This window comes from Lampris incognitus, chromosome 2 (genome assembly GCF_029633865.1).
Source record: "Lampris incognitus isolate fLamInc1 chromosome 2, fLamInc1.hap2, whole genome shotgun sequence".
Taxonomy (NCBI): Eukaryota; Metazoa; Chordata; class Actinopteri; order Lampriformes; family Lampridae; genus Lampris; species Lampris incognitus.
In genome coordinates this window covers 50728961-50748922 of record NC_079212.1, presented here as the reverse complement: position 1 = coordinate 50748922, position 19962 = coordinate 50728961, and positions in this window count along the sequence as shown.

Here is a 19962-nt window from a genome sequence, read left to right as displayed (position 1 = left end):
GTATCTTACAAACAGTTAAGGATGTATCTTACCAAGAGTTAAGGATGTATCTTACGAAGAGTTAAGGATGTATCTTACAGACAGTTAAGGATGTATCTTATCGACAGTTAAGGATATATCTGAAGAAGGGTTAAGGATGTATCTTACAGACAGTTAAGGATGTATCTTACAGACAGTTAAGGAAGTATGTTACAGACAGTTAAGGATGTATCTTACAGACAGTTAAGGATGTATCTTACAGGCAGTTAAGGATGTGTCTTACAGACAGTTAAGGATGTATGATACAGACAGTTAAGGATGTATCTTACAGACAGTTAAGGATGTATCTTGCAGATATTTAATTATGTATCTTATAGACAGTTAAGGATGTATCTTACAGACAGTTGAGGATATATCTTACAGACAGTTAAGGATGTATGTTACAGACAGTTAAGGATGTATCTTACAGACAGTTATGGACGTATCTTACAGACAGTTAAGGATGTATCTTATAGACAGTTAAGGATGTATCTTACAGACAGTTAAGGATGTATCTTACACACAGTTAAGGAAGTATCTTACAGACAGTTAAGGATGTATCTTAACGACAGTTAAGGATGTATGTTAAGAAGAGTTAAGGATCTATCTTACAGACAGTTGAGGATGTATCTTACAGACAGTTAAGGATGTATCTTACAGACAGTTGAGTATGTATATTACAGACAGTTAAGGATGTATGATAGAGACAGTTAAGGATGTATCTCCCAGACAGTTAAGGATGTTTCTTATGGACAGTTCGGGATGAGTTTTACAGACAGTTAAGGATGTATTCTACAAACAGTTAAGGATGTATCTTATCGACAGTTAAGGATATATCTTAAGAAGAGTTAAGGATGTATCTTACAGACAGTTAAGGATGTATCTTACAGACATTTAAGGACGTATGTTACAGACAGTTAAGGATGTATCTTACAGACAGTTAAGGATGTATCTTACAGGCAGTTAAGGATGTATGTTACAGAAAGTTAAGGATGTATCTTACAGACAGTTAAGGATGTATCTTACAAACAGTTAAGGATGTATGTTACAAACAGTTAAGGATGTATCTTACAGACAGTTAAGGATGTATCTTACAGACAGTTGAGGATGTATCTTACACACAGTTAAGGATGTATCTTACAGACAGTTGAGGATGCGTCTTACAGACAGTTAAGGATCTATGTTACAGACAGTTGAGGATGTATCTTACAGATAGTTGAGGATGTATCTTACACATAGTTGAGGATGTATCTTACAGACAGTTAAGGATGTATGTTACAGACAGTTAAGGATGTATCTCCCAGACAGTGAAGGATGTTTCTCATGGACAGTGCGGGATGAGTTTTACAGACAGTTAAGGATGTATCTTACAAACAGTTAAGGATGTATCTTACCAAGAGTCAAGGATGTATCTTACGAAGAGTTAAGGATGTATCTTACAGACAGTTCAGGATGTATCTTACAGACAGTTAAGGATGTATCTTATAGACAGTTAAGGATGTATCTTACAGACAGTTAAGGATGTATCTTACACACAGTTAAGGAAGTATCTTACAGACAGTTAAGGATGTATCTTAACGACAGTTAAGGATGTATGTTAAGAAGAGTTAAGGATCTATCTTACAGACAGTTGAGGATGTATCTTACAGACAGTTAAGGATGTATCTTACAGACAGTTGAGTATGTATCTTACAGACAGTTAAGGATGTATGTTACAGACAGTTAAGGATGTTTCTTATGGACAGTTCGGGATGAGTTTTACAGACGGTTAAGGATGTATTCTACAAACAGTTAAGGATGTATCTTACCGAGAGTTAAGGATGTATCTGACGAAGAGTTAAGGATGTATCTTACAGACAGTTAAGGATGTATCTTATCGACAGTTAAGGATATATCTTAAGAAGAGTTAAGGATGTATCTTACAGACAGTTAAGGATGTATCTTACAGACATTTAAGGACGTATGTTACAGACAGTTAAGGATGTATCTTACAGACAGTTAAGGATGTATCTTACAGGCAGTTAAGGATGTATGTTACAGACAGTTAAGGATGTATCTTACAGACAGTTGAGGATGTATCTTACACACAGTTAAGGATGTATCTTACAGACAGTTGAGGATGCGTCTTACAGACAGTTAAGGATGTATCTTACAGACAGTTGAGGATGTATCTTACAGATAGTTAAGGATGTATGATACAGACAGTTAAGGATGTATCTTACAGACAGTTAAGGATGTATCTTACAGACAGTTAAGGATGTATCTTATCGAAAGTTAAGGATGTATCCTACAGACAGTTAAGGATGTATTTTACGGACAGTTAAGGATGTATCTTACAGACAGTTAAGGATGTATCTTACAGACAGTTGAGGACGTATGTTACAGACAGTTAAGGATGTATCTTACAGACATTTAAGGATGTATCTTACAGGCAGTTAAGGATGTATGTTACAGACAGTTAAGGATGTATCTTACAGACAGTTAAGGATGTATCTTACAGACAGTTAAGGATGTATTTTACGGACAGTTAAGGATGTATCTTACAGACAGTTAAGGATGTATCTTACACACAGTTGAGGATGTGTCTTACAGACAGTTAAGGATCTATCTTACAGACAGTTGAGGATGTATCTTACAGACAGTTAAGGATTTATCTTACAGACAGTTGAGGATGTATCTTACAGACAGTTAAGGATGTATGTTACAGACAGTTAAGGATGTATCTCCCAGACATTTAAGGATGTTTCTTATGGACAGTGCGGGATGAGTTTTACAGACAGTTAAGGATGTATCTTACAAACAGTTAAGGATGTATCTTACCAAGAGTCAAGGATGTATCTTACGAAGAGTTAAGGATGTATCTTACAGACAGTTCAGGATGTATCTTACAGACAGTTAAGGATGTATGTTACAGACAGTTAAGGATGTATCTTACAGACAGTTATGGACGTATCTTACAGACAGTTAAGGATGTATCTTATAGACAGTTAAGGATGTATCTTACAGACAGTTAAGGATGTATCTTACACACAGTTAAGGAAGTATCTTACAGACAGTTAAGGATGTATCTTAACGACAGTTAAGGATGTATGTTAAGAAGAGTTAAGGATCTATCTTACAGACAGTTGAGGATGTATCTTACAGACAGTTAAGGATGTATCTTACAGACAGTTGAGTATGTATCTTACAGACAGTTAAGGATGTATGTTACAGACAGTTAAGGATGTTTCTTATGGACAGTTCGGGATGAGTTTTACAGACGGTTAAGGATGTATTCTACAAACAGTTAAGGATGTATCTTACCGAGAGTTAAGGATGTATCTGACGAAGAGTTAAGGATGTATCTTACAGACAGTTAAGGATGTATCTTATCGAGAGTTAAGGATATATCTTAAGAAGGGTTAAGGATGTGTCTTACAGACAGTTGAGGATGTATCTTACAGACAGTTAAGGACGTATGTTACAGACAGTTAAGGATGTATCTTACAGACAGTTAAGGATGTATCTTACAGGCAGTTAAGGATGTATCTTACAGACAGTTAAGGATGTATGATACAGACAGTTAAGGATGTATCTTACAGACAGTTAAGGATGTATCTTACAGACAGTTAATGATGTATCTTACAGGCAGTTAAGGATGTATCTTACAGACAGTTCAGGATGTATCTTACAGATAGTTAAGGATGTATGTTACAGACAGTTAAGGATGTATCTTACAGATATTTAATTATGTATCTTATAGACAGTTAAGGATGTATCTTACAGACAGTTAAGGATGTATCTTACAGACAGTTGAGGATGTATCTTACAGACAGTTAAGGATGTATGTTACAGACAGTTAAGGATGTATCTTACAGACAGTTATGGACGTATCTTACAGACAGTTAAGGATGTATCTTATAGACAGTTAAGGATGTATCTTACAGACAGTTAAGGATGTATCTTACACACAGTTAAGGAAGTATCTTACAGACAGTTAAGGAAGTATCTTACAGACAGTTAAGGATGTATCTTAACGACAGTTAAGGATGTATGTTAAGAAGAGTTAAGGATCTATCTTACAGACAGTTGAGGATGTATCTTACAGACAGTTAAGGATGTATCTTACAGACAGTTGAGTATGTATCTTACAGACAGTTAAGGATGTATGTTACAGACAGTTAAGGATGTATCTCCCAGACAGTTAAGGATGTTTCTTATGGACAGTTCGGGATGAGTTTTACAGACAATTAAGGATGTATCTTACAAACAGTTAAGGAAGTATCTTACCGAGAGTTAAGGATGTATCTTACGAAGAGTTAAGGATGTATCTTACAGACAGTTAAGGATGTATCTTATCGACAGTTAAGGATATATCTTAAGAAGGGTTAAGGATGTGTCTTACAGACAGTTAAGGATGTATCTTACAGACAGTTAAGGATGTATGTTACAGACAGTTAAGGATGTATCTTACAGACAGTTAAGGATGTATCTTACAGGCAGTTAAGGATGTATGTTACAGACAGTTAAGGATGTATCTTACAGACAGTTAAGGATGTATCTTACAAACAGTTAAGGATGTATGTTACAAACAGTTAAGGATGTATCTTACAGACAGTTAAGGATGTATCTTACAGACAGTTGAGGATGTATCTTACACACAGTTAAGGATGTATCTTACAGACAGTTGAGGATGCGTCTTACAGACAGTTAAGGATGTATCTTACAGACAGTTGAGGATGTATCTTACAGATAGTTAAGGATGTATGATACAGACAGTTAAGGATGTATCTTACAGACAGTTAAGGATGTATCTTACAGACAGTTAAGGATGTATCTTATCGAAAGTTAAGGATGTATCTTACAGACTGCCAAGGATCTGTCTTACAGACAGTTGAGGACGTATCTTACAGACAGTTAAGGATTTATCTTACAGACAGTTGAGGACGTATGTTACAGACAGTTAAGGATGTATCTTACAGACATTTAAGGATGTAACTTACAGGCAGCTAAGGATGTATGTTACAGACAGTTAAGGATGTATCTTACAGACAGTTAAGGATGTATCTTACAGACAGTTAAGGATGTATTTTACGGACAGTTAAGGATGTATCTTACAGACAGTTAAGGATGTATCTTACACACAGTTGAGGATGTGTCTTACAGACAGTTAAGGATCTATCTTACAGACAGTTGAGGATGTATCTTATAGACAGTTAAGGATTTATCTTACAGACAGTTGAGGATGTATCTTACAGACAGTTAAGGATGTATGTTACAGACAGTTAAGGATGTATCTCCCAGACAGTTAAGGATGTTTCTTATGGACAGTGCGGGATGAGTTTTACAGACAGTTAAGGATGTATCTTACAAACAGTTAAGGATGTATCTTACCAAGAGTCAAGGATGTATCTTACGAAGAGTTAAGGATGTATCTTACAGACAGTTCAGGATGTATCTTACAGACAGTTAAGGATGTATGTTACAGACAGTTAAGGATGTATCTTACAGACAGTTATGGATGTATCTTACAGACAGTTAAGGATGTATCTTATAGACAGTTAAGGATGTATCTTACAGACAGTTAAGGATGTATCTTACACACAGTTAAGGAAGTATCTTACAGACAGTTAAGGATGTATCTTAACGACAGTTAAGGATGTATGTTAAGAAGAGTTAAGGATCTATCTTACAGACTGTTGAGGATGTATCTTACAGACAGTTAAGGATGTATCTTACAGACAGTTGAGTATGTATCTTACAGACAGTTAAGGATGTATGTTACAGACAGTTAAGGATGTTTCTTATGGACAGTTCGGGATGAGTTTTACAGACGGTTAAGGATGTATTCTACAAACAGTTAAGGAAGTATCTTACCGAGAGTTAAGGATGTATCTGACGAAGAGTTAAGGATGTATCTTACAGACAGTTAAGGATGTATCTTATCGACAGTTAAGGATATATCTTAAGAAGAGTTAAGGATGTATCTTACAGACAGTTAAGGATGTATCTTACAGACATTTAAGGACGTATGTTACAGACAGTTAAGGATGTATCTTACAGACAGTTAAGGATGTATCTTACAGGCAGTTAAGGATGTATGTTACAGACAGTTAAGGATGTATCTTACAGACAGTTGAGGATGTATCTTACACACAGTTAAGGATGTATCTTACAGACAGTTGAGGATGCGTCTTACAGACAGTTAAGGATGTATCTTACAGACAGTTGAGGATGTATCTTACAGATAGTTAAGGATGTATGATACAGACAGTTAAGGATGTATCTTACAGACAGTTAAGGATGTATCTTACAGACAGTTAAGGATGTATCTTATCGAAAGTTAAGGATGTATCTTACAGACTGCTAAGGATCTCTCTTACAGACAGTTGAGGACGTATCTTACAGACAGTTAAGGATATATCTTACAGACAGTTGAGGACGTATGTTACAGACAGTTAAGGATGTATCTTACAGACATTTAAGGATGTATCTTACAGGCAGTTAAGGATGTATGTTACAGACAGTTAAGGATGTATCTTACAGACAGTTAAGGATGTATTCTTACAGACAGTTAAGGATGTATTTTACGGACAGTTAAGGATGTATCTTACAGACAGTTAAGGATGTATCTTACACACAGTTGAGGATGTGTCTTACAGACAGTTAAGGATCTATCTTACAGACAGTTGAGGATGTATCTTACAGACAGTTAAGGATTTATCTTACAGACAGTTGAGGATGTATCTTACAGACAGTTAAGGATGTATGTTACAGACAGTTAAGGATGTATCTCCCAGACAGTTAAGGATGTTTCTTATGGACAGTGCGGGATGAGTTTTACAGACAGTTAAGGATGTATCTTACAAACAGTTAAGGATGTATCTTACCAAGAGTCAAGGATGTATCTTACGAAGAGTTAAGGATGTATCTTACAGACAGTTCAGGATGTATCTTACAGACAGTTAAGGATGTATGTTACAGACAGTTAAGGATGTATCTTACAGACAGTTATGGACGTATCTTACAGACAGTTAAGGATGTATCTTATAGACAGTTAAGGATGTATCTTACAGACAGTTAAGGATGTATCTTACACACAGTTAAGGAAGTATCTTACAGACAGTTAAGGATTTATCTTAACGATAGTTAAGGATGTATGTTAAGAAGAGTTAAGGATCTATCTTACAGACAGTTGAGGATGTATCTTACAGACAGTTAAGGATGTATCTTACAGACAGTTGAGTATGTATCTTACAGACAGTTAAGGATGTATGTTACAGACAGTTAAGGATGTTTCTTATGGACAGTTCGGGATGAGTTTTACAGACGGTTAAGGATGTATTCTACAAACAGTTAAGGATGTATCTTACCGAGAGTTAAGGATGTATCTGACGAAGAGTTAAGGATGTATCTTACAGACAGTTAAGGATGTATCTTATCGACAGTTAAGGATATATCTTAAGAAGGGTTAAGGATGTGTCTTACAGACAGTTGAGGATGTATCTTACAGACAGTTAAGGACGTATGTTACAGACAGTTAAGGATGTATCTTACAGACAGTTAAGGATGTATCTTACAGGCAGTTAAGGATGTATCTTACAGACAGTTAAGGATGTATGATACAGACAGTTAAGGATGTATCTTACAGACAGTTAAGGATGTATCTTACAGACAGTTAATGATGTATCTTACAGGCAGTTAAGGATGTATCTTACAGACAGTTCAGGATGTATCTTACAGATAGTTAAGGATGTATGTTACAGACAGTTAAGGATGTATCTTACAGATATTTAATTATGTATCTTATAGACAGTTAAGGATGTATCTTACAGACAGTTAAGGATGTATCTTACAGACAGTTGAGGATGTATCTTACAGACAGTTAAGGATGTATGTTACAGACAGTTAAGGATGTATCTTACAGACAGTTATGGACGTATCTTACAGACAGTTAAGGATGTATCTTATAGACAGTTAAGGATGTATCTTACAGACAGTTAAGGATGTATCTTACACACAGTTAAGGAAGTATCTTACAGACAGTTAAGGAAGTATCTTACAGACAGTTAAGGATGTATCTTAACGACAGTTAAGGATGTATGTTAAGAAGAGTTAAGGATCTATCTTACAGACAGTTGAGGATGTATCTTACAGACAGTTAAGGATGTATCTTACAGACAGTTGAGTATGTATCTTACAGACAGTTAAGGATGTATGTTACAGACAGTTAAGGATGTATCTCCCAGACAGTTAAGGATGTTTCTTATGGACAGTTCGGGATGAGTTTTACAGACAGTTAGGGATGTATCTTACAAACAGTTAAGGAAGTATCTTACCGAGAGTTAAGGATGTATCTTACGAAGAGTTAAGGATGTATCTTACAGACAGTTAAGGATGTATCTTATCGACAGTTAAGGATATATCTTAAGAAGGGTTAAGGATGTGTCTTACAGACAGTTAAGGATGTATCTTACAGACAGTTAAGGATGTATGTTACAGACAGTTAAGGATGTATCTTACAGACAGTTAAGGATGTATCTTACAGGCAGTTAAGGATGTATCTTAAAGACAGTTAAGGATGTATGATACAGACAGTTAAGGATGTATCTTACAGACAGTTAAGGATGTATCTGACGAAGAGTTAAGGATGTATCTTACAGACAGTTAAGGATGTATCTTATCGACAGTTAAGGATATATCTTAAGAAGAGTTAAGGATGTATCTTACAGACAGTTAAGGATGTATCTTACAGACATTTAAGGACGTATGTTACAGACAGTTAAGGATGTATCTTACAGACAGTTAAGGATGTATCTTACAGGCAGTTAAGGATGTATGTTACAGACAGTTAAGGATGTATCTTACAGACAGTTGAGGATGTATCTTACACACAGTTAAGGATGTATCTTACAGACAGTTGAGGATGCGTCTTACAGACAGTTAAGGATGTATCTTACAGACAGTTGAGGATGTATCTTACAGATAGTTAAGGATGTATGATACAGACAGTTAAGGATGTATCTTACAGACAGTTAAGGATGTGTCTTACAGACAGTTAAGGATGTATCTTATCGAAAGTTAAGGATGTATCTTACAGACTGCTAAGGATCTCTCTTACAGACAGTTGAGGACGTATCTTACACACAGTTAAGGAAGTATCTTACAGACAGTTAAGGATGTATCTTAACGATAGTTAAGGATGTATGTTAAGAAGAGTTAAGGATCTATCTTACAGACAGTTGAGGATGTATCTTACAGACAGTTAAGGATGTATCTTACAGACAGTTGAGTATGTATCTTACAGACAGTTAAGGATGTATGTTACAGACAGTTAAGGATGTTTCTTATGGACAGTTCGGGATGAGTTTTACAGACGGTTAAGGATGTATTCTACAAACAGTTAAGGATGTATCTTACCGAGAGTTAAGGATGTATCTGACGAAGAGTTAAGGATGTATCTTACAGACAGTTAAGGATGTATCTTATCGAGAGTTAAGGATATATCTTAAGAAGGGTTAAGGATGTGTCTTACAGACAGTTGAGGATGTATCTTACAGACAGTTAAGGACGTATGTTACAGACAGTTAAGGATGTATCTTACAGACAGTTAAGGATGTATCTTACAGGCAGTTAAGGATGTATCTTACAGACAGTTAAGGATGTATGATACAGACAGTTAAGGATGTATCTTACAGACAGTTAAGGATGTATCTTACAGACAGTTAATGATGTATCTTACAGGCAGTTAAGGATGTATCTTACAGACAGTTCAGGATGTATCTTACAGATAGTTAAGGATGTATGTTACAGACAGTTAAGGATGTATCTTACAGATATTTAATTATGTATCTTATAGACAGTTAAGGATGTATCTTACAGACAGTTAAGGATGTATCTTACAGACAGTTGAGGATGTATCTTACAGACAGTTAAGGATGTATGTTACAGACAGTTAAGGATGTATCTTACAGACAGTTATGGACGTATCTTACAGACAGTTAAGGATGTATCTTATAGACAGTTAAGGATGTATCTTACAGACAGTTAAGGATGTATCTTACACACAGTTAAGGAAGTATCTTACAGACAGTTAAGGAAGTATCTTACAGACAGTTAAGGATGTATCTTAACGACAGTTAAGGATGTATGTTAAGAAGAGTTAAGGATCTATCTTACAGACAGTTGAGGATGTATCTTACAGACAGTTAAGGATGTATCTTACAGACAGTTGAGTATGTATCTTACAGACAGTTAAGGATGTATGTTACAGACAGTTAAGGATGTATCTCCCAGACAGTTAAGGATGTTTCTTATGGACAGTTCGGGATGAGTTTTACAGACAGTTAAGGATGTATCTTACAAACAGTTAAGGAAGTATCTTACCGAGAGTTAAGGATGTATCTTACGAAGAGTTAAGGATGTATCTTACAGACAGTTAAGGATGTATCTTATCGACAGTTAAGGATATATCTTAAGAAGGGTTAAGGATGTGTCTTACAGACAGTTAAGGATGTATCTTACAGACAGTTAAGGATGTATGTTACAGACAGTTAAGGATGTATCTTACAGACAGTTAAGGATGTATCTTACAGGCAGTTAAGGATGTATCTTAAAGACAGTTAAGGATGTATGATACAGACAGTTAAGGATGTATCTTACAGACAGTTAAGGATGTATCTTACAGACAGTTAAGGATGTATCTTACAGGCAGTTAAGGATGTATCTTACAGACAGTTCAGGATGTATCTTACAGATAGTTAAGGATGTATGTTACAGACAGTTAAGGATGTATCTTACAAATATTTAATTATGTATCTTATAGACAGTTAAGGATGTATCTTTCAGACAGTTAAGGATGTATCTTACAGACAGTTGAGGATGTATCTTACAGACAGTTAAGGATGTATGTTACAGACAGTTAAGGATGTATCTTACAGACAGTTATGGACGTATCTTACAGACAGTTAAGGATGCATCTTATAGACAGTTAAGGATGTATCTTACAGACAGTTAAGGATGTATCTTACACACAGTTAAGGAAGTATCTTACAGACAGTTAAGGATGTATCTTAACGACAGTTAAGGATGTATGTTAAGAAGAGTTAAGGATGTATCTTACAGACAGTTAAGGATGTATCTTACAGACAGTTAATGACGTATATTACAGACAGTTAAGGATGTATCTTACAGACAGTTGAGGATGCATCATACAGGCAGTTAAGGATGTATGTTACAGACAGTTAAGGATGTGTCTTACAGACAGTTAAGGATGTATCTTACAGACAGTTAAGGATGTATCTTACAGACAGTTAACGATGTGTCTTACATATTGTTAAGGATGTATCTTACAGACAGTTGAGGATGTGTCTTACAGACAGTTAAGGATCTATCTTACAGACAGTTGAGGATGTATCTTACACACAGTTGAGGATGTGTCTTACAGACAGTTAAGGATCTATCTTACAGACAGTTGAGGATGCATCTTACAGACAGTTAAGGATTTATCTTACAGACAGTTGAGGATGTATCTTACAGACAGTTAAGGATGTATGTTACAGACAGTTAAGGATGTATCTCCCAGACAGTTAAGGATGTTTCTTACGGACAGTTCGGGATGAGTTTTACAGACAGTTAAGTATGTATCTTACAAACAGTTAAGGATGTATCTTACCAAGAGTTAAGGATGTATCTTACGAAGAGTTAAGGATGTATCTTACAGACAGTTAAGGATGTATCTTATCGACAGTTAAGGATATATCTGAAGAAGGGTTAAGGATGTATCTTACAGACAGTTAAGGATGTATCTTACAGACAGTTAAGGAAGTATGTTACAGACAGTTAAGGATGTGTCTTACAGACAGTTAAGGATGTATCTTACAGGCAGTTAAGGATGTATCTTACAGACAGTTAAGGATGTATGATACAGACAGTTAAGGATGTATCTTACAGACAGTTAAGGATGTATCTTGCAGATATTTAATTATGTATCTTATAGACAGTTAAGGATGTATCTTACAGACAGTTGAGGATATATCTTACAGACAGTTAAGGATGTATGTTACAGACAGTTAAGGATGTATCTTACAGACAGTTATGGACGTATCTTACAGACAGTTAAGGATGTATCTTATAGACAGTTAAGGATGTATCTTACAGACAGTTAAGGATGTATCTTACACACAGTTAAGGAAGTATCTTACAGACAGTTAAGGATGTATCTTAACGACAGTTAAGGATGTATGTTAAGAAGAGTTAAGGATCTATCTTACAGACAGTTGAGGATGTATCTTACAGACAGTTAAGGATGTATCTTACAGACAGTTGAGTATGTATCTTACAGACAGTTAAGGATGTATGATAGAGACAGTTAAGGATGTATCTCCCAGACAGTTAAGGATGTTTCTTATGGACAGTTCGGGATGAGTTTTACAGACAGTTAAGGATGTATTCTACAAACAGTTAAGGATGTATCTTATCGACAGTTAAGGATATATCTTAAGAAGAGTTAAGGATGTATCTTACAGACAGTTAAGGATGTATCTTACAGACATTTAAGGACGTATGTTACAGACAGTTAAGGATGTATCTTACAGACAGTTAAGGATGTATCTTACAGGCAGTTAAGGATGTATGTTACAGAAAGTTAAGGATGTATCTTACAGACAGTTAAGGATGTATCTTACAAACAGTTAAGGATGTATGTTACAAACAGTTAAGGATGTATCTTACAGACAGTTAAGGATGTATCTTACAGACAGTTGAGGATGTATCTTACACACAGTTAAGGATGTATCTTACAGACAGTTGAGGATGCGTCTTACAGACAGTTAAGGATCTATGTTACAGACAGTTGAGGATGTATCTTACAGATAGTTGAGGATGTATCTTACACATAGTTGAGGATGTATCTTACAGACAGTTAAGGATGTATGTTACAGACAGTTAAGGATGTATCTCCCAGACAGTGAAGGATGTTTCTCATGGACAGTGCGGGATGAGTTTTACAGACAGTTAAGGATGTATCTTACAAACAGTTAAGGATGTATCTTACCAAGAGTCAAGGATGTATCTTACGAAGAGTTAAGGATGTATCTTACAGACAGTTAAGGATGTATCTTATCGACAGTTAAGGATATATCTTAAGAAGAGTTAAGGATGTATCTTACAGACAGTTAAGGATGTATCTTACAGACATTTAAGGACGTATGTTACAGACAGTTAAGGATGTATCTTACAGACAGTTAAGGATGTATCTTACAGGCAGTTAAGGATGTATCTTACCAAGAGTTAAGGATGTATCTGACGAAGAGTTAAGGATGTATCTTACAGACAGTTAAGGATGTATCTTATCGAGAGTTAAGGATATATCTTAAGAAGGGTTAAGGATGTGTCTTACAGACAGTTGAGGATGTATCTTACAGACAGTTAAGGACGTATGTTACAGACAGTTAAGGATGTATCTTACAGACAGTTAAGGATGTATCTTACAGGCAGTTAAGGATGTATCTTACAGACAGTTAAGGATGTATGATACAGACAGTTAAGGATGTATCTTACAGACAGTTAAGGATGTATCTTACAGACAGTTAATGATGTATCTTACAGGCAGTTAAGGATGTATCTTACAGACAGTTCAGGATGTATCTTACAGATAGTTAAGGATGTATGTTACAGACAGTTAAGGATGTATCTTACAGATATTTAATTATGTATCTTATAGACAGTTAAGGATGTATCTTACAGACAGTTAAGGATGTATCTTACAGACAGTTGAGGATGTATCTTACAGACAGTTAAGGATGTATGTTACAGACAGTTAAGGATGTATCTTACAGACAGTTATGGACGTATCTTACAGACAGTTAAGGATGTATCTTATAGACAGTTAAGGATGTATCTTACAGACAGTTAAGGATGTATCTTACACACAGTTAAGGAAGTATCTTACAGACAGTTAAGGAAGTATCTTACAGACAGTTAAGGATGTATCTTAACGACAGTTAAGGATGTATGTTAAGAAGAGTTAAGGATCTATCTTACAGACAGTTGAGGATGTATCTTACAGACAGTTAAGGATGTATCTTACAGACAGTTGAGTATGTATCTTACAGACAGTTAAGGATGTATGTTACAGACAGTTAAGGATGTATCTCCCAGACAGTTAAGGATGTTTCTTATGGACAGTTCGGGATGAGTTTTACAGACAGTTAAGGATGTATCTTACAAACAGTTAAGGAAGTATCTTACCGAGAGTTAAGGATGTATCTTACGAAGAGTTAAGGATGTATCTTACAGACAGTTAAGGATGTATCTTATCGACAGTTAAGGATATATCTTAAGAAGGGTTAAGGATGTGTCTTACAGACAGTTAAGGATGTATCTTACAGACAGTTAAGGATGTATGTTACAGACAGTTAAGGATGTATCTTACAGACAGTTAAGGATGTATCTTACAGGCAGTTAAGGATGTATCTTAAAGACAGTTAAGGATGTATGATACAGACAGTTAAGGATGTATCTTACAGACAGTTAAGGATGTATCTTACAGACAGTTAAGGATGTATCTTACAGGCAGTTAAGGATGTATCTTACAGACAGTTCAGGATGTATCTTACAGATAGTTAAGGATGTATGTTACAGACAGTTAAGGATGTATCTTACAAATATTTAATTATGTATCTTATAGACAGTTAAGGATGTATCTTTCAGACAGTTAAGGATGTATCTTACAGACAGTTGAGGATGTATCTTACAGACAGTTAAGGATGTATGTTACAGACAGTTAAGGATGTATCTTACAGACAGTTATGGACGTATCTTACAGACAGTTAAGGATGCATCTTATAGACAGTTAAGGATGTATCTTACAGACAGTTAAGGATGTATCTTACACACAGTTAAGGAAGTATCTTACAGACAGTTAAGGATGTATCTTAACGACAGTTAAGGATGTATGTTAAGAAGAGTTAAGGATGTATCTTACAGACAGTTAAGGATGTATCTTACAGACAGTTAATGACGTATATTACAGACAGTTAAGGATGTATCTTACAGACAGTTGAGGATGCATCATACAGGCAGTTAAGGATGTATGTTACAGACAGTTAAGGATGTGTCTTACAGACAGTTAAGGATGTATCTTACAGACAGTTAAGGATGTATCTTACAGACAGTTAACGATGTGTCTTACATATTGTTAAGGATGTATCTTACAGACAGTTGAGGATGTGTCTTACAGACAGTTAAGGATCTATCTTACAGACAGTTGAGGATGTATCTTACACACAGTTGAGGATGTGTCTTACAGACAGTTAAGGATCTATCTTACAGACAGTTGAGGATGCATCTTACAGACAGTTAAGGATTTATCTTACAGACAGTTGAGGATGTATCTTACAGACAGTTAAGGATGTATGTTACAGACAGTTAAGGATGTATCTCCCAGACAGTTAAGGATGTTTCTTACGGACAGTTCGGGATGAGTTTTACAGACAGTTAAGTATGTATCTTACAAACAGTTAAGGATGTATCTTACCAAGAGTTAAGGATGTATCTTACGAAGAGTTAAGGATGTATCTTACAGACAGTTAAGGATGTATCTTATCGACAGTTAAGGATATATCTGAAGAAGGGTTAAGGATGTATCTTACAGACAGTTAAGGATGTATCTTACAGACAGTTAAGGAAGTATGTTACAGACAGTTAAGGATGTGTCTTACAGACAGTTAAGGATGTATCTTACAGGCAGTTAAGGATGTATCTTACAGACAGTTAAGGATGTATGATACAGACAGTTAAGGATGTATCTTACAGACAGTTAAGGATGTATCTTGCAGATATTTAATTATGTATCTTATAGACAGTTAAGGATGTATCTTACAGACAGTTGAGGATATATCTTACAGACAGTTAAGGATGTATGTTACAGACAGTTAAGGATGTATCTTACAGACAGTTATGGACGTATCTTACAGACAGTTAAGGATGTATCTTATAGACAGTTAAGGATGTATCTTACAGACAGTTAAGGATGTATCTTACACACAGTTAAGGAAGTATCTTACAGACAGTTAAGGATGTATCTTAACGACAGTTAAGGATGTATGTTAAGAAGAGTTAAGGATCTATCTTACAGACAGTTGAGGATGTATCTTACAGACAGTTAAGGATGTATCTTACAGACAGTTGAGTATGTATCTTACAGACAGTTAAGGATGTATGATAGAGACAGTTAAGGATGTATCTCCCAGACAGTTAAGGATGTTTCTTATGGACAGTTCGGGATGAGTTTTACAGACAGTTAAGGATGTATTCTACAAACAGTTAAGGATGTATCTTATCGACAGTTAAGGATATATCTTAAGAAGAGTTAAGGATGTATCTTACAGACAGTTAAGGATGTATCTTACAGACATTTAAGGACGTATGTTACAGACAGTTAAGGATGTATCTTACAGACAGTTAAGGATGTATCTTACAGGCAGTTAAGGATGTATGTTACAGAAAGTTAAGGATGTATCTTACAGACAGTTAAGGATGTATCTTACAAACAGTTAAGGATGTATGTTACAAACAGTTAAGGATGTATCTTACAGACAGTTAAGGATGTATCTTACAGACAGTTGAGGATGTATCTTACACACAGTTAAGGATGTATCTTACAGACAGTTGAGGATGCGTCTTACAGACAGTTAAGGATCTATGTTACAGACAGTTGAGGATGTATCTTACAGATAGTTGAGGATGTATCTTACACATAGTTGAGGATGTATCTTACAGACAGTTAAGGATGTATGTTACAGACAGTTAAGGATGTATCTCCCAGACAGTGAAGGATGTTTCTCATGGACAGTGCGGGATGAGTTTTACAGACAGTTAAGGATGTATCTTACAAACAGTTAAGGATGTATCTTACCAAGAGTCAAGGATGTATCTTACGAAGAGTTAAGGATGTATCTTACAGACAGTTAAGGATGTATCTTATCGACAGTTAAGGATATATCTTAAGAAGAGTTAAGGATGTATCTTACAGACAGTTAAGGATGTATCTTACAGACATTTAAGGACGTATGTTACAGACAGTTAAGGATGTATCTTACAGACAGTTAAGGATGTATCTTACAGGCAGTTAAGGATGTATCTTACCAAGAGTCAAGGATGTATCTTACGAAGAGTTAAGGATGTATCTTACACACAGTTAAGGATGTATCTTACAGACAGTTGAGGATGCGTCTTACAGACAGTTAAGGATGTATCTTACAGACAGTTGAGGATGTATCTTACAGACAGTTAAGGATGTATGATACAGACAGTTAAGGATGTATCTTACAGACAGTTAAGGATGTATCTTACAGACAGTTAAGGATGTATCTTATCGAAAGTTAAGGATGTATCTTACAGACAGTTAAGGATGTATTTTACGGACAGTTAAGGATGTATCTTACAGACAGTTAAGGATGTATCTTACAGACAGTTGAGGACGTATGTTACAGACAGTTAAGGATGTATCTTACAGACATTTAAGGATGTATCTTACAGGCAGTTAAGGATGTATGTTACAGACAGTTAAGGATGTATCTTACAGACAGTTAAGGATGTATCTTACAGACAGTTAAGGATGTATTTTACGGACAGTTAAGGATGTATCTTACAGACAGTTAAGGATGTATCTTACACACAGTTGAGGATGTGTCTTACAGACAGTTAAGGATCTATCTTACAGACAGTTGAGGATGTATCTTACAGACAGTTAAGGATTTATCTTACAGACAGTTGAGGATGTATCTTACAGACAGTTAAGGATGTATGTTACAGACAGTTAAGGATGTATCTCCCAGACATTTAAGGATGTTTCTTATGGACAGTGCGGGATGAGTTTTACAGACAGTTAAGGATGTATCTTACAAACAGTTAAGGATGTATCTTACCAAGAGTCAAGGATGTATCTTACGAAGAGTTAAGGATGTATCTTACAGACAGTTCAGGATGTATCTTACAGACAGTTAAGGATGTATGTTACAGACAGTTAAGGATGTATCTTACAGACAGTTATGGACGTATCTTACAGACAGTTAAGGATGTATCTTATAGACAGTTAAGGATGTATCTTACAGACAGTTAAGGATGTATCTTACACACAGTTAAGGAAGTATCTTACAGACAGTTAAGGATGTATCTTAACGACAGTTAAGGATGTATGTTAAGAAGAGTTAAGGATCTATCTTACAGACAGTTGAGGATGTATCTTACAGACAGTTAAGGATGTATCTTACAGACAGTTGAGTATGTATCTTACAGACAGTTAAGGATGTATGTTACAGACAGTTAAGGATGTTTCTTATGGACAGTTCGGGATGAGTTTTACAGACGGTTAAGGATGTATTCTACAAACAGTTAAGGATGTATCTTACCGAGAGTTAAGGATGTATCTGACGAAGAGTTAAGGATGTATCTTACAGACAGTTAAGGATGTATCTTATCGACAGTTAAGGATATATCTTAAGAAGGGTTAAGGATGTGTCTTACAGACAGTTGAGGATGTATCTTACAGACAGTTAAGGACGTATGTTACAGACAGTTAAGGATGTATCTTACAGACAGTTAAGGATGTATCTTACAGGCAGTTAAGGATGTATCTTACAGACAGTTAAGGATGTATGATACAGACAGTTAAGGATGTATCTTACAGACAGTTAAGGATGTATCTTACAGACAGTTAATGATGTATCTTACAGGCAGTTAAGGATGTATCTTACAGACAGTTCAGGATGTATCTTACAGATAGTTAAGGATGTATGTTACAGACAGTTAAGGATGTATCTTACAGATATTTAATTATGTATCTTATAGACAGTTAAGGATGTATCTTACAGACAGTTAAGGATGTATCTTACAGACAGTTGAGGATGTATCTTACAGACAGTTAAGGATGTATGTTACAGACAGTTAAGGATGTATCTTATAGACAGTTAAGGATGTATCTTACAGACAGTTAAGGATGTATCTTACACACAGTTAAGGAAGTATCTTATAGACAGTTAAGGATGTATCTTAACGACAGTTAAGGATGTATGTTAAGAAGAGTTAAGGATCTATCTTACAGACAGTTGAGGATGTATCTTACAGACAGTTAAAGATGTATCTTACAGACAGTTGAGTATGTATCTTACAGACAGTTAAGGATGTATGTTACAGACAGTTAAGGATGTTTCTTATGGACAGTTCGGGATGAGTTTTACAGACGGTTAAGGATGTATTCTACAAACAGTTAAGGATGTATCTTACCGAGAGTTAAGGATGTATCTGACGAAGAGTTAAGGATGTATCTTACAGACAGTTAAGGATGTATCTTATCGACAGTTAAGGATATATCTTAAGAAGAGTTAAGGATGTATCTTACAGACAGTTAAGGATGTATCTTACAGACATTTAAGGACGTATGTTACAGACAGTTAAGGATGTATCTTACAGACAGTTAAGGATGTATCTTACAGGCAGTTAAGGATGTATCTTACCAAGAGTCAAGGATGTATCTTACGAAGAGTTAAGGATGTATCTTACACACAGTTAAGGATGTATCTTACAGACAGTTGAGGATGCGTCTTACAGACAGTTAAGGATGTATCTTACAGACAGTTGAGGATGTATCTTACAGATAGTTAAGGATGTATGATACAGACAGTTAAGGATGTATCTTACAGACAGTTAAGGATGTATCTTACAGACAGTTAAGGATGTATCTTATCGAAAGTTAAGGATGTATCTTACAGACAGTTAAGGATGTATTTTACGGACAGTTAAGGATGTATCTTACAGACAGTTAAGGATGTATCTTACAGACAGTTGAGGACGTATGTTACAGACAGTTAAGGATGTATCTTACAGACATTTAAGGATGTATCTTACAGGCAGTTAAGGATGTATGTTACAGACAGTTCGGGATGTATCTTACAGACAGTTAAG